Source organism: Aethina tumida, chromosome 7 (genome assembly GCF_024364675.1).
Source record: "Aethina tumida isolate Nest 87 chromosome 7, icAetTumi1.1, whole genome shotgun sequence".
Classification (NCBI taxonomy): Eukaryota; Metazoa; Arthropoda; class Insecta; order Coleoptera; family Nitidulidae; genus Aethina; species Aethina tumida.
This window is the reverse complement of record NC_065441.1, coordinates 3668534-3686554: the sequence shown is the minus strand read 5'-3', so window position 1 is coordinate 3686554 and position 18021 is coordinate 3668534. Positions and strand designations below refer to the sequence as shown.

Here is an 18021-nt window from a genome sequence, read left to right as displayed (position 1 = left end):
ATATTGATAAGAGTCGGACACATTAGATAGAGAATATAGCTGGAAGCATTTATGCGGAAGATGTGGGCACATTTTCTATTATTCGATCGGGAGAAAATTCGCAATGCTGAACGTGCGCGTTTCTTTTTACTTTCTTTTCAACCAATCAAAACGAGTATTTAGTTTAAATAATTACATACGCAACTTGTCCCGTATGTCAAGGGGGAGAACCGCCGCGAGAAACAAATACCTGAATAATGTTTCATTAAGCAGATCAACGTAAAAATTGTGCGGAGAGGCATGGGCGTAGACCGTATAAGGCGGCTAGAAAAACGCCCGTGCCTCACTTGTTCGGGAATTAATTAACATGCGTGTAATTATTTATTTACAAGACAAATTATATGTGATGCGTACTGGTACAGTTAATAAACTGTGTGGGGTTTGTAATTATTTATGACACACCACATTCTACACAATTTTATTTTCTTATTGAATTTTACATTTATTATTACCAATGTAATATTTTAAATTTTTAATTAAATAATATACTTTATGTAACACAATATTGTTAAATATTTTCATGAAATATATTTTATTTAGTATTTATTTATTATTGTAAACAGAGAGGAAAAAAGATATACAACTTTATACCATAATAAACAATCAGTAAAATTCATATTCACACTTTATAACAATATTGTAAACAACAAACAAATAAACATTTCAAGGTTCGTCTTTCTCAACACAGTTTATTATAAATATTAAAAAACAATATTAGAACATAAAATTGTTACTTTTTTATTTAATTTATATAAATTTTCCTTCCACTATAAATATATCAAATTCATTTGTAATAAAACTTTACTATATAAATATTTATTTAAGTATTGGAAAGCTTTATTAATTTAGATTGAAATTAAAATTATATTTTAATAAGTAAAAAAGTTACCCTAATATTAAAAAGTACTAAATTCCAATTTAATGAAACAGATTTATACATATACAAAGCAAATTAATCTAAATTTATATTACAAATTTAAAGTTAAATAAAAATTTAGAAATTTTAAAATTTAATTAATCAAAATAACTTTATTAAATTACTGAATTAATTAATAAACGCATTTACTTATAGACCTTAGAAAACTTAATTTAATTAAAAATTATCATTGTAAGTTAAAATATTTAAAATATGTTAATAATAATAATAATAACAATTGAATAACAGTATAAAACAAATATAAAAGAAAATCAATTAAATATTATATTAAACCTATCAAAATGGAAATAAAACGATATAAAATATAAACAATTTATAAATATTAATGAGGCATTTTACAACAAGTACTTTAACTGAATTTGTTGTCATTTTACATTATTATTCATGCATAATCAACGCATAAATAATAGAATATTAAATGTTTTTTTACAATTGCTGTATACTTATTAGTAGTAATAATGTGGTTAAAGTGAAACCAATTATAAAATCATACTAATGGTTTCATTAAAGTAATTGCATTATTAAAACAAACATTCTCCAAATTCAAATTTAATAACAATGAACTCCAACCAACATTTTTTAAATTTTACCCAGATTAAATGGTCCAAAATATTTACAATTTGTTATATTGGTTTCGCATTAGTTTAAAATCGATTTTAATTGGTACTTTTGTTTGTTATATATTTATTTTTTGTTAGTTTAATTTCCGTTCGCCAGTTATAAAAAGTATTTTAATTCGTAGTTTTATTTCGATTTTATATAAATTTTTAAATTATGCATAACGATTGCATCAGAATAATCATTTCATAAACAAGTTTTGGCCCATTGAAAAAATTTATTTTATTTATTATAGTAATACAAAACGTCAAAAAATTCAGTTTTGAAAAATACTTTATAAATATTTATAAATTGTTTATATTCTATTTTAGTTTTATTTCCAATTCGGTCAATAGCAAATTCACGTTGATACTTTTGTAGAAATATATTTCATAGGAATTAAAATTGAAACAGATACAAAAATAATATTGGTTCACCAATTTTATTAGTAAAAAATGCGATTTTATTATCAATTTACGATGCAAATATCGACGAATGGATTTTGTGCATTTCATTTTATTCATACCCACAGTTTATTAAATAGAACGTGAGGAAGTTGTTGTTTCCTATAAATACGTATAACTTTCAGCACAATTTAGATGTTGTTTGAATTATTAAGCAAAATCAACCCACGTCATTTACGTCGAACTTCCAGAACTGATATTCCCAATTTCAAACTTCGCAACTTATTTATTATCCTGTAACAAACAAAAACGTTTTCTACCCCACTTAATTAACCACTAGTAATTTTTTTCCTAAAAAACAATTAATGTCGTACCGCTGAACACATACATAAAGTTCGAGCTTAATTAACCAGTCTGTCTCTCGAAGTGAAAACCTTGGTATTATTTACTGGGTGCGAACACGTCCGTAACACAAATAAACATTTATATTTATAGGAAATGACCGGTGAAAGTAACACCGAACATAAGTCACTCCCCGGGAAAAAAATTAAAAACAAGCGAAAAAATACAAACGGCAATTATCCATTCCCTTCGCATGTATCGTGGGTAATAAACATTTCGCACCTGACTTGAGGAAATCGTTGTGTTATGAGTGTCGGACATGGAAAAATGTTTGCAAAGGCGGCGAATAATTATCCCAATGTCCACGTACCACAATCATTGATGGCTGTGTGGAAATAATTAGCGAAATTAACGTGGCAAAATAATTTGAGTTGCCGTTTACGAAATTATGTTGTTTCGCAACTGGCAAATGTCCTTAACACCCCTTAAATTGCACTTAGACTCGTGCAACCTTATCACAAGTGAATCTGCACGCATGCAACAATTTCGTCGGTGTTATCGGATGAAAAGTTGTCAAAGTTTGCACACCATCCTGCAATTATTTAATCTTTCTTGCGAACGACAAAAAATTGTTTTATTCAATTAACTCACGTCATTTGAATGGAACGAAATATTCACCCAAACCCGTAAAAGGTTTCCGAGAACTTCGCCCAAATTACCACCTACCATGTCCACGTTTATTTTATCTATAAACGGTTATTTTAGTCGAGTTGTCACTTTGAATTGTTTCAATCCATAATTCTTTTCGTCCTCCGTCTCTTTTCATTCCCAAAGAACCAAACGCACAATGGAGTAAAACTATTTATCTTAGTTTCTTTTTTATTTTAGATGTGTACAGTTTCATTAACTTTTTAATTTGTGTTTGGAAAGTTTTCTTAATGTGTTTTATTTTTGGTTTTTGTAACGAATGCCATTTACTCTTTTATCAATTTATTAACCCTTACAATATATGTCTTTAAAATTCTGCATTTTTCAAAAAATTTACAGATTTATTTGTTTTATTTTAGTTATAAGTACAGTACATTTTCAATGTCAAGTAATTCCTTTACTTGTTTTGTTTTAGTCAATTAAATATTTATGTAAATAATTAAAATATCTAACAATTTAACTTAAAACTTATTAAAATTTTTTCGATTAAAATATAATAAATTTACAATATTAAATCACTTTTAAAAATTTCATTTTTAATATGTTCCAACAAAATGTAATAAATCTTCTGTATCACTTTTTAGAATTTTTTGGCTTTCTAGAAGATTATAATTTGATATCTTACTTGTTTTATTTTAGTTACTATAAATATTTATGTATATAAAATCAATTGTAATTAACACAAAATTTCATTTTTAATATATTCATTAATATTTTTCTAATAAAATATAACAAATCTTCAATAATAATTCACTTTTTAGGAGTGTCTTTATTTTCTTATTTTATTTTAGTTACTTTAAAAGATCTAACAATTGAATTTTGGATTTACATGTTAGTTTTGTTATATTTAACAATCGTAAATATTGTTTTTCTTCAATAAAATGCATTAATAAATATTTTATACAAAAATAAATTAATAAAATTACAATAGATTATAATCTATTGTTAAAAAAATGTTAGTATCATGGAAGAATTTTGATTCCATTGTGCGTCCAGTTCGATTTTTCCCAATGCTCGCCGTTGGGTTCTCCGAGAAGAATTTTAGGTGTAAATTGTGGGGTTTGTTTGTTTTTTTAACTCGCATCTAAATACGGTGTTTGTAAATAGGGGTCCTTTGTTGCGCTCAGCGTGGAACGAGACGTTTTTAAAACGTTCCTTCTTCTCAATCGATTTCACTGTTTGCCTAAAGTGTACGTTTCGTGATTTATTTACCTTCTTTAAGTGTTCATTAGTTTTTTTTTTTGAAATATTAAGGTGAGAGTTTTTCCAAAAGCAAACAATGTACGTATTTTAAATTGGGAGTTGAAAACAGAATTTATTTGTAAGTGAACTCAGTAAACACGTAAGTTGTGTCTAATACGATGTTTACATGTCTAAAATTTCGGATTTTAGAAAAATAATCCTATAATTAAATTTGTACTCTGCTTGCTGATGTTCGGTGTCAAATAACAACAAAATGATATATAAACTCCCGTTTTATCCAATTAACAGCCGAATTTACTTTTAGAGAAACCCCCTAAAGACGTATTTTACGATACTCGTTAATGTTTTTATGAAATTAGACTACGTAAGGGTTCATAAACAGAGTGGGGCACGTCACACATATTCCGTCCTCGACGAGATAGTTTAAAATAGTATTATGGTACATAAAGTTTTCGTGGAAATTAATTAAACTTTGCTATTCGTCGTTCAAAGAGCTTCTGAACCGTGTTTAAGCTGCAAAAATATAATAATCCACTTTGTCAGCTCCGAAAATCTAGGACACACTTGTCTTAATTAAATTGAGTATTTGCTTTGCCGTAAACAAGAAATTGTGTGCACGGAATTCTACCATATCTGCGTTTTACATAAACATAACTCATTGCCGAAGTTCTATGATGTTAATTCTTTTTATTAGGGCAAAAGATTCATAAAATGAAATGAATTTCAAAAGTTCACCATGAATTTTTTGCTCGTAACTGTATAAACAACTATCGCAGTAATTCATTCACACAATAAATAATAAATAAAGTATTTGAGAAGAAGTTCTCTTTTTCTATAACAATGAGTATAATTATTCAGACCCGAAACTTTTAAATAAACAAACACACACTTCTGTTCGCCGTAATTTGTATAAATAATTAATTACGCTTAATGAATGTGCATTAGTTAAGGAACTGATTTAATTAAAAGCGATAAAATCTTTGAAATTACAGGACGTCTAAGACGTTGATGGATAAGAATTTCATTATGTCTGATTCCGATTTTCAAACCAGATCTCAAATCTATTTTTTGTGGTTTTAAATACTGTCAATACAAATTAAAATATATTTCTAACTCTCCCCTATTTTGATTTTATTGTACTGACAAATTAGAAAAAAAACAATTAGACATAAATAATAGACTTGTTTATTTAAATTTATGTATGTTTATAAAATTTCATAAAAATTTTGTAATAATTATATATTAATGTTAATTGAATATTGGAAAATTAATATTTATAATAGTTCATATTAATAACTAATTTTTATATACCAATTAATATATTATATACTTTTTTCAGTGGGGCTGAAATATTTTATAACTACTTTCTACTACACAAATTATTATTTGGATATTTTTTTGAGTGTTTTATTATATTATTGAAATTCATTTTTGTAACAAGTATTTTTTGAATAAAATTTTAATAATTTTAAATTAATATTTTAATTGAATCTTGGAAAATTAATACTTATAAATTAATGACCAATTTCTAGATACCGATAAATATTTTATATACTTTTTTCAGTGGTACTGAAATATTTTTAAATACATATATTCTTTTTAAATAATATAATGTAATTTCGGTAATAATTCTTTAGATATTTTAAATTAATATTTTAATTTTATTTATCATATTTAATATTTAATATTAGTTATTATTTCTACATACAAAAAATTTTAATTTTAATTTTAATGCTACATAAATTATCATTTTTAATTTTTGTGAATGTTAAATTTTAAACAAAAGAGTAAATTAATTTCTGTAATAAAGCATTTCTAGTTAAATTTATTAGTTGCAAATTAATATTTTGATCAGATTTCGGAAATTTAATAAAGTATATATAATTAAATTTTTCAGTAGTTGTAAATTATTACATATTTTTTGATTTTGGAAAATTAATACAATATAATAATAGTTAATATTATTAATTAATTTCTACTATATAAATTACCATTTCATTTTATTGTGTTAAAATAATTTTAAACTAAATTATACCATAAATTATCATTTTGGAATATTTTTGATTATTTTATTTTAAATAATATATCAATTAAATTTTAAATTAATATTTTTCGAAAATTCAATAGTTTTAACTGATATTTAAGAATTACATTAAAAAAAAACATTTTTAGTAAACAATAAATATTTTAAATTGTTTATAATAAAATACTTTAATAATAAATATTTTAAAATTTAGTTATAATACTATTTTAAAGTTCATTTTTATTTTTATATTTTTGTGATGCAAAAATAATATTTTTATTGTGTTCCATAATCTATATCAATATTTTATTTCAAGTTTTAATCCCTTATTGTTTTGAAATTATTTTCGATTTAAAATATTCATCTGTATAATAGAGATTTGGATTTTGGCTGAATCATCAGCAAATGTTGGTTGTAGCCAGTGTATATATTTGCCCAAAGTTCCATTTACATTTGTTCTGTTGACATTTGTTAAATCCCGATATCGAGAGACATGACCATTTGCCGCGTACAAGATCTGACATAAGCGTGATGGAGACCGAGATATGTCACATTTAGGGGGCTTAGTCTTATATTAATAGCTGTTCAAACAGGTACTTGCTCTAACCCCGGACCAAGCACCATTATATGGCAAACAACTGTTTCAGTTTTCCCAGTAAATTATCTGCGAAATCTTCGGGGACCGACCTTTATTAACACAATGAAGTCTCCAGGATAAATTTACATTTATCGGTATTGGTTTGGGGAGTTCAGGTGGTTTCCTGCATAATCACTTTGCTAATTGATAAATTTCGAAATTCAATTCGCTAAGTACAATCAATACTTCGATTCCACTGCATCATGGACCAACTATACTATGGTATATCATTAAACATACCATGACATAAGTAAGAATAGTGATAGACAAAAAAATACCACAATAGCGGCGTAATTCTGATGAATGTGCTAGAAATTCAAATTTAAGCTACTTGCAACGTTCCAGATTAATATAATTGTCGGCTTGCGCCTTTTTCGGTTTCGCAATTAAACAATATATGGTGCGGAAACATTCTTTTAATTTTTCGCTTCTTGACTTCCAACATCGCTGGTCTGGCGGTTGCGTTTCAGCGCCATAAATCCATTGTGTCCATGGAATGAAGATTTATTCGTAATGGTGACCGTGCCCGCATAAATACACCAAAGGCCATTTAATTGTTCGGCTTTGAATTATCGTCCACTGTTATATTTAATTTAATTTAATTTTCGCCCGTCCATCAATCAGTCAAAACGAAATGCACCGATAATCGGACCGTACTGAACAAAGGACCGATTCGGGGCGTCGCGACGCGAAATTAGGTATTCCGGTGTGCGCCATATTCCGGGGTGATAAGATAGAAGAACACTGGTAACAGCCAGTTAGTTAAGGATGATGTAATTTCGCATAATCTGATTGCAGCAGGCAGATTTGATTATGATAATCGCGGCCCGCCTCTCGGGGAATCCCCCCGTATCCTTCCACTTCGTACTGGGATTTCTTTCTTATCTGATTATGGTCGGAACGAAAGCGAGAGCCGGGCAGGACAATTTCGAATTGTCCTACAAGTGAAGACCTTCGGGAATCATCAAGGAGATGGGGGTGGGGGGTCGTCAGAACTTTTGGATTTTCTTTACACTTTCCTGATGCCGTTAGTTACTCCGGCAACGAGATAAGTTTTACAGTCAAACTTTTCCTTATTATTAAAACATGTAAATGCACTGTTTCCGTTGTAATTTGTCACAACTGCAATCTCTTGTGTTTTGAAAGGAACAGTTCAGTTGTTTAACAGTTACAAGTGACTAATAAAAAAGCTATTAATACCCCACTTGAAAATGTTTTTATTAGTCCCATCGACACAGTTTCAATTAGGACTTTTCATTCGGTTTATCAATGACGGAAATTGGCGCTTTCATGTGTACATGGAGTGAAGGGCCTCGGCGAGATCAAAGGAGCCGCCGCCGAGATGCTTACGAACACCGCATTTATTGTGCGCTTATGTTACAAATTGTATTATGCGTATAATAAATGGGGGGACTTGGAAAACAAAACTGTGTGCATTGGATTGTGAAATTTCGGCCTGGAAATTTTCCTGCACTGGTTAAACGTTGCCACCGCAAATATATAAAAGTGACACAAACAATATTAATAAAATATGGAGGGATAATTGATCCAGTTGTAGTAGTAGTAAATTATGTTCGCTTTTTGCTGCAATTATGGTAGAACTAATTACATTTACATATGTTTATTACATTCTGTCAGATGTAATTGCGTGGCTGGTCTTAATAATAGACATTTGACATTTATTTAACGTTCAAAAGGAAAACGCGTATGTTTTTGCAAGTCGTACATATTATAAATAATTCATTAATTCCAACCATTTGGCGTCCGTCCTATTTCGTAGCGATCCACAATTTTATACAAATATTTCGAACGAGTTAAATAAACCGTGTTGCGTACGTATAATAAATAAGTCAACAAATATTTGCTTACATGAGTGATGGAACTGGTTGTGATACTTATATATGTGGGTTTGTTTGTTCAAATGGATTGATGTTAATTAGTCTTTTTGTAAGAAAAATAAATATGAGAAAAAGTTATAATTTGTTTGTCTCATTAAGGATTTAAAATAAACTAGTCCAACGTTTGCTTATTTTTACCATCACAGGCTTTCAAACTCTGTGATGATTCTGTAAACTGAGCGATGTATAAAATGTTAATATTAAAATGTATGAATGTAATAAAATGTTTTTAATATACATACATATTTTAGAGTACTAAAAAGACATATTTAACCGAATTAATAATAATTTCGCATAATATTTATCAAAATAAGATTTTATATAATTTTTTTAATCATTACCAGAGATGATGATTAACAATTATACAACAAATTTTAATAGAAAAAATAAAATATTGTTAAAAAATATTTCATAACACGTATTTCTACATATTTTTTATTTCACTTTAAAACAAATAATTTGCCAATTAAATTATTACTTTAAATTGATTTTTGTAATTAAATTTATTTCATTTGCATAAATAAGTAAAATAAGAATTCCAACTGAGCTATAAAATTTAATATTTTTATCTTAATAATCTTATAAAAGAGATTTCAATATTTTTTTTTTTTGAAGTTTTGACAATATATAATGAATTTACATTATTATTTTAATTTTAAATTAATATTTTAAAAAATTAACTTAATTAATTTTTTGTAGTTCTGTATATAAATTGGAAATGGATAAATCTTTTTTGTCAAAAAATTCAAAAGAATTATTATAAAATAAAAATTATATTTTTAAATGATTTTTAGATTTATTTAAAAAAAATATAATAAAGATAAAGAGATACATAAACGAAAAATATATAATATATTAATATAAATAATAATATTAATAGTGTTTTTTTCTATTTAATCTAAAATTAATATTATATAATTTTCTGAGAAAAATTTGACAATTTTCGAATATAAAAAGTATAATATAATCAATAATTCAATAAAATAATTTCTGTATATATTTTTTAAATTATATATTTTAATTATATTTAATTTTTATTATCATAATTTTTGACAAAAATTTAAGGGAAGTTATTTTATTTATAAGAAATACACATTATAATTTCAAGTGATTTATAGGATTTGTTTTTTAAAAATTAATTTTTGTATAAAAAATTTATAAAGAAGAAAAATTTGACATAAATATAAAAAATATAATATGTTTATATTAATAATAATTCATAATTTATTAAAATAATTGTAAATCTGTATAATTTTTAAATTATATATTTTAATTATATTTAATTTTGATTAACATACTTTTTTCAGAAAAATTTAAAGGAATTAATTTTATTTATAGGAAACAAACATTAAAATTTCAAGTTAGTTATATAATTTGTTATAAAAAAAATAATTTTTATATAAAAAATTTAGTTTTTTTTTTATATTTTTTTATATTTTATTGAAGAAACGTTTTAGAATATAGTCGAAAAATATGTTACTATAAATATGTTAATATAAACATTTTTAAGTGGTTTATACATTTTTTATTATTAAATTGACTGTTTGATCAAATTGATTGAATACTAAATAATTTTTTTAAAATTTATTTGGCTTTTTCTTTTTAAATTAGAATTAATATAATTTTCTGAGAAAAATTTGACAATACTTATTTAGAATAAAAAAAAATATAATATATTAAAAAATATTAGTAATTTATTAAAATAAAAATTTCTGTATTATATATTTTAATTACATATAATATTGATTGATTAACAAAAATTTAAATGAAGTTATTTTATTTATAAGAAATAAACATTATAATTTTAAGTGATATATAGGATTTGTTTTTTAAAAGTTAATTTTTGAATAAAAAATTTGTGGAATTTTTATTTAATATATAGTTTAAAGTTTATTTAATATAATATTTTGAGAAAAAATTGAAGAAAAATACATAATATATTATAAATATTTTTAAGTAAATGTTAATATAAATATTTTTAAGTGATTTGTAATTTATTTACAAAATATTGATGAAAAAATGATGGATAAAAAGCTTGTTTGGCTTTATTGCATTTAAACTAGAATAATTTTCTGAGAAAAATTTAACTATAATTATTTAGAATATAAAAAAATATAATATGTATGTCTATATGTGTAATATAAAAATAATTAATTAATTTATATTAATTTAAAGAAAATTATTTTAAATATATTAGTTTTATTATTATATTTTATTATATTTATTTTTTAAAACTTAATGTCTGAGAAAAAAGGATTTTTACAAAAATGAAAGTATGTAATAAAAAGGTAAAAATGAATAATGTAACAATGTTGTGCCTTCGGGAAGTCATTTCTATTAAGTCCCATAAATTTAAATAATTAAAGCCGTAGTTTTGGCGCGACGTATGATTATTCGCAAAATTAAAGAGTTAAACACAATAATAACACCGGATACTTTTAACGGTAAACTCACGGAATAAATATCCCTTAACTGGAGCATCAGACAAAATCTCGGCACGCATTTAATTGCATTTATTGTGGAAAATAATTGGCATAAATAATAGAGATGAGCGCAGATAACGAGTGAATTATTGACAATTACATTGTAGATAGATACGACTAAACATGTGTTGTACAAAATTCATGTGGCGATAATCTTGACTGTTGCATGAAAAATTGCATATAAAGCGGCATGCAATAATGTGTATAATATTATGTGAGATTGTACGCTTGCTGTGTCCAAAGTACGAATTTATTTTTATAACGAACCACTTTATGTTTAATTTATAACTCAATTGTTGCTACCCAATTCCATTTTGCGAACGGGATCCACCCAAACAAACACCGATGCTGTGTGTTCTACAACAGTACAGTGTTTGTCTTTGTTGCGCATTATTAATTATTTTAGTGTACACCACAAGTCTGAAACGATGATTTTCGTTTTTTTTTTATTGTTTCGTAATGCAACACACAATTGCAGAGGTTCAAGATTTGTAAATACGGCAAGGAAAAATAGGAAACTGCAGAACAAACGCAATTTCGCCTAAAATCCATTGTCTCGAATTGTTAGCAAGTCAAACAGAAAACCGAGCAACTAGATGATTCGCATTTCCCGCGGCTTAATTAATTTCGTTTAGCCGAAAATGGTAGACGCAACCGTTTCCGCTGTGCCGCTGCACCGAGACGAGCACTCCGAAACGGGGAAATTGCGAATTGAATAAACCAACAACTCTGTATTTGCCACTATAACCCGGAATTAACTTATCGGAATTATTCGTGCGGTGCACGCGTAAAACGGGAAAAGAGGGTGTGCGAACGCACACTCGAATTTACCTCCCCGTTCTGTGCATTACACACGGCCAAATAATTCGATTCGTTTTCGCGTGCATGACCGCAATGCCTAAACCTATTTCTCCCAAGCGGGCGTGCTCATATTTACAAATAATTTTCTACAAATTTGTCTAAACAAATTTTATATCAACAGTTTTGCCGAATATTGTAATTTTTAAAAGAAAGATAAAAATTATAGTATTAAAATTTTTATTAAAATTGGTCAACTATAGTTAAATCAAACTTTCCCAATTTATATATGTCAAAGATAAAAAAACAGTAGGAATTATATAAAAGTATATTTCAATCTTAAATTGAAGTATAATAGTAGAGAACTTATGAAATCATAATATTTTAATTGGATTTTTAATGCAAAGTCAAAAATATTCTTATTTTATTGTATAAAATTGGTGGACTATAATAAAATTATGTTTTAAATCAAATTTTCCCAATTTATATATTTTCAAAAATAAAAAAACATTAAGAATTAGATAAAAGTATATTTCACACTCATTACTTTGATGCAGCATTAAATTGTATTGAAGTGGAGAACTTGAAATTATAATATTTTTGTTGGATTTTTAATGTAAATTTAGAAATATTCTTGTTTTATTTAATAAAATTTGTTAACTATATGAAAATTGTGTTTTAACTCAAACTTTTCCAATTTATATATATTAAAAGATAAAAACAAAACAGTAAGAATTATATAAAAGTACATTTCACATTCTTTACTATGTTGAAAACTATTATTGAATTAATGAAAAATTGCTTACTGTGTTAATTTGCAGAACTATTGTAGAGATCTTGAATAATCCGAATTTTTAATTGGATTTTTAATGTAGTCAAAAATATTCTTGTTATATTGAATAAAATTGGTCAACTATATGAAAATTTTGTTTTAAGTCAAATTTTCATAATTATATATATTAAAAGATACATAATAACAGTAAGAATTAGATAAAACACACACTCTTTACTATATTGAAATACAATTCTAAATTGTTTAAAAATTGCTTACTATCTTAAATTCCAGAATTGGTCAACTTTATGAAAATTGTCTTTTAAATCAAACTTCTAATTTTTATATGTTAAAAGATAAAAAACAGTAAGACTTATATAAAAGTAGATTTCACAAAACCAATATTGAATTATTAAAAAAATTGCTTGCTATTTTACATGACTACATGAAAATTGTGTTCCAAATTAAAATTTACAAATTTATATATGGCAAAAGATCAAAGAACAGAAAGAATTGTAAAAAGATTTATACATTCTTCTCATTCATTCATATTTATATTGAGAACCAACATTTTAAACATAGATAAATTGAACTACACAATAGTGAAGATTTTATAATATTCCAATTTTCTAATTGGGTTTTTATTTAAAATGAGAAACATTTTTGCTTTATTGAAAAAAATTGGTAAAAAATTAAATTCAAAAGAAAATAAGAGCAGAACATATTATTAACAATAATTGTATCTGGGTAAAATGTAAAATAATGTAGTAATAATGTATGTGTCACACTTTTTACAATATTGAAAATCAGTATTGAATTATTAAAAAATACTTACTACCTTAAATTGCAGTACAACAGTAGAGAACTTGTGAAATTATAATATTTTAAGTGAATTTTTAATGTAAAGTGAAGAATATTCTTGTTTTATTAAATAAAATTGGTCAAATGTATGAGAATTGTGTTTCAAATCAAACTTTCCCAATTTATATATGTTAAAAGATAAAAAAACAGTAGAAATTATATAAAAGTACATTTCACACATTTTACTCTTTTGAAAACCAATATTGAATTATTGAAAAAATTGCTTACTATCTTAAAAAATTTTAATTGTATTTTTAATGTAAATTCAAAAATATTCTTATTTAATAAAATAAATAAAAAAATATAAAATAAAATTCTATTCAAAATGAAATACATCAGGAAATATTATAAACAATAATTGCATCTCGGTGAACTCATCTACAACAATAATTTAAAAGTATGTTCTCGTTGGATTAAACTCAGAAATCTGTTGCAGAAGCTAGTTAACTATTAACAAATTTATTCATTAATTTATTTATTTGCATCATAAACGTTTGAAAATTTACATATTGGATATGTTGCTGTTGTTTATTTAGTACAATAATACAGTAATAAGTCTCTGAAATTAATAAAACTTACCAGAAATATTTGCAAGTTTTTGCATAGAAGAATCCAGCGTTAAGGGTGGGTAATCTAACATATTGTACAAATGTCTCAGACACGAAATACTATTTTGATAGTTCAACGTAAAACGAATTTACAAACAAGTTATCTTATTCGGAAATCGATTGAAATTGTCACAAAACGATAGAAAACTCCGACGCCAAACATTACAGCCATTAGAAAATCATAACCAACTAACTATAAATAAATATATGTCCACATAGGCAACTATAAGTACATATTCATATTCTATTTTATTTTAAATTGTGAACCATGAAATTTATACATATGTATGAAAAATGTAAGTTGTTTATAACAAAGTAATATCGTCGTTGTATTTAAAATAACATTCTTAACAATTCCAATAAAACTTACCTTAAATTTCAACAAATTGCACGTAAGTTCATCGTTAAAGTCACACAATTCAATCAAACCAAACGTAAGAAACCACCTGACATATGTACACAACAAAATATTATAGAAAAATACACGAAAACCGACGATAAGCCGTAGACGCGTCCTGTTTTAAACAAATTTCGTCAGAACATTAGTTGGTAACAATGCGTTTTGAACAATTAAACTACAGTGCCAAGGTATACGGCTGAGGGTTATTTATAAGTTATTTGAAGAAAGAATCAAATTTGCAATGTTATTTCGAGCGATAAAAATAAATTTAGTATGTCACAGACAGTGGATTCTCAACAATCGTTAGTGAGTTCCGGGAATGCCGGCAGTAATATTATTGACCAAAACGCATAGACCTTGTTATCAACTATATGCACTTTTGACAGATTTTAATGAGGCTGAGACGCGTCCTCTGTTTTTCGACGATTTTCTCGGAGTCCTCTGTGTAAATGTGTTGTATGGTGTTCTCTGTTTCGTCTGAATAAATTGTGTGATGTTAACGTTGGATTTGTCAGTAGTTTGTCGAAATTTCGGGCCTTATTAAAACTGTGGTAATATTTCATTTGTAAACATTTCAATTATTAATACTGTCGTACGTTAATTAATGTTTCGTTTCGCAAAAGTTTCAATCGATTTTCTAATAAGACAAATTGTCTCTAACAATAGTCATAGTTGATATGTGTTGTTTTGATAAACAAATTTACAGAGACTTTAATGCGGAGTTAACCGTGTTTCCAATCGTAAGTCGTAAGTAATATTTGAATAAATTATTAAGACACACAATTTTGTTAAATAATTCTGGATCATGTTTTTCTTGAATTGAAGGTAAATGTCAGTTTTATACAAAAATTATACTTATGTAACATTTAACGTTCAAGGTGGCAATTAATGCGCAGAAAACAGTGCGCATTATGTGGGCGTGTTTAAACGCTCCATTATCAATTAGAACAGATTAGTTTTATTATGACAAATAAGACCCTGAAAATTATTATTATATTATGTGTATTTAAACAGTTTTTCAGTGATATTTTTTAAATTTTTTTCCCTATGTTTAGTGGAAACCAGGGTTTTCTATCCATATTCTCACAGTACTTGAATTAATTTCAGCATGTACCATTTCCACCAGGTTGGTTTTAGTTGACAATAAAATTGGATGGTTTTTAACCACGAATTATCCAGTTATCGATTTTTTTTTCAGGTTTTTCGAACTCTAACTTGAATTTTTTGTAGATACTTACCACTTCGCCTGTTTCTCTCGGTCTTGGCAACTCTGAATTATAATTATAATTACAGTTTCAGTAGGACCAATGATTAAATAATTACAATAAGCAAAAGAATTTTTTTTTAATGGGTCACGCGGTAAAAAAGACAGTCTAGGTTGACCATAGATGCCCAGAAATCGGTTCGCGTCTAACTAGGCGTGTCCAACTGTCCCACCATCAACTAGACAGACTCTATTTATAAAAATTGCACTCCTGATGTATTGATTGACGAATAATGTCGACAATACCGTAAGAAATCTTCTGTACACACGAAAGAAACACTCTTTATTCAGACAACGTGCGATGGCAAGTAGCTCGAGCACTCCGAACCAATAAAAAGTGGCAACAGAAATGCAATTTAAACAGTTAGTGTACCGTTAGAAAATGGCGTCTGCGAAAGTTCGACGTCGACAGACGTCTTATACATTTACAATACGACGGTTTTGTTTTCAAAAGGCATCGATTCGCAAGTTTCTTCGCGCCATTATTTCCTTATTAAATGCCGAAAATGAGTCGCACTTTGCGCGAAAGTTTCGCTCATAAATATTGTAATTGTTGACTGAGAAGTTTTATACGTAAACAGTGAAATCATTTTAACTCCATAAAGTCCGCCAGCGGATTCGGTTGCATACGTGCGACTCGGTACATAATGGGATTTGTTTTGTGAGTTGCAAACGTTATTTCTAATATCATGTTCCTTTAACGTCGACTGTTTATAACGGGGCATAAGTTCACTTTTGGGATGAAAGCGTGATTTTATGCTGACAAATTAAGTGTTTAAATTTAGAACAACGAAACAGAAAATTTACCTCGATTATTTTAACATACATTGAAAAACAATTTCCTGTTCCATTATTGTTTGGTTTTTTGTTAATGTCGGCACAAGGATAATTTTATTATTTACGTTAGCGGTGTGACGAATCGGATGCTCCATCTTAATTACGGTCCGACACGGCGGATTAACATTTCGGAAGTGGGTATATTAAATTAATACGAAAAAGTTAATGCGACGTGTCAAAACTTTCGTTGTTTATTACCTGAATATTTTTGTATAAAAAGTAATATTAATATTTTATTTAAAAATTTTTCAAGGAAAAAGTAGTATAGTACCTACGTCATCTGGACGTAAATGGGTAATACCCAAATTAGTAACTTAATGCGATTTATTTTATTTGAAATAATTTAATTAATCTATAAATGCTTTGAAAGGGCACCGACAAAAATCGATTTAGCTAAATAAAATTAGCACTAAAATTGTGTTCGAAGTATGTTTGTGCAGCATAACGCGCAAATACAGACAGTTTACGATTAACCGAAACCCGAAATAATGTAATTATAATCCCGTATACGCACCCCGTAATTTACCTAATCAACCCGATGTATCGGCAATACCGAAAACAATGACAAACGTTCGGGGATTTTAATTAAAAATTATTAATTTCGGCCCTAATGGAAATAATCGGACGTGCGTTGTTGTTGCTTCTCGTTATTTTAACAAGCGCCCCCGTCTCAAAGTTATCACGTGGACCAGAATAATCCAATGCGTTCGTAGCCGACAAACAATATGAACGCTTAATGAACGGAACATCGGATTTGGATTTGCATTATCTCAGCACTATGCAGCTGTGTGTATCAATTTCTGTGTGCACATTTCGTGTGCGCCGGAGAATGAACGGTTTTACACAGAAACGTGTTTTTAAATCGGGGTGTGAATCTAAACGTGATTTTTTTTGATATTCAGTTAAAATGTGTCACAAAGTTTAAAATGCTTTAAAGTTTCCAGACTCATTTGCTTGTTTGGATTTTTACAGTAACTGTTTAAACTTTAAATGAAATATAGCTTTTTTATTTCATTTTTCTTGATACTATTATATGTAATGTATAAAAATATTAAGATTTTTATTATGTTAAAAAATAAATGAAAAATATTTTTTTTATTATTATATATAATATGATATTTTATACATATATATGTAGTTAGTTATATATATGTATATAGTTTTATATACTTTTAACTATCCATGTTAATATAACTTTAAAAGTATTCAA

At 26.7% G+C, this 18021-nt stretch overlaps 1 long non-coding RNA gene across 1 annotated transcript in view; it reads right to left on the bottom strand.

The window, feature by feature from the left end:
* The window catches only part of LOC126266272 (uncharacterized), a 126135-nt gene extending 111777 nt beyond the window's left edge, over positions 1 to 14358 (bottom strand). The window contains exon 1 of the long non-coding RNA XR_007548702.1: positions 14282 to 14358. This is a non-coding gene — a long non-coding RNA (uncharacterized LOC126266272). The remainder of the gene's footprint in view (positions 1 to 14281) is intronic.
* Positions 14359 to 18021: the final 3663 nt, after the last annotated feature.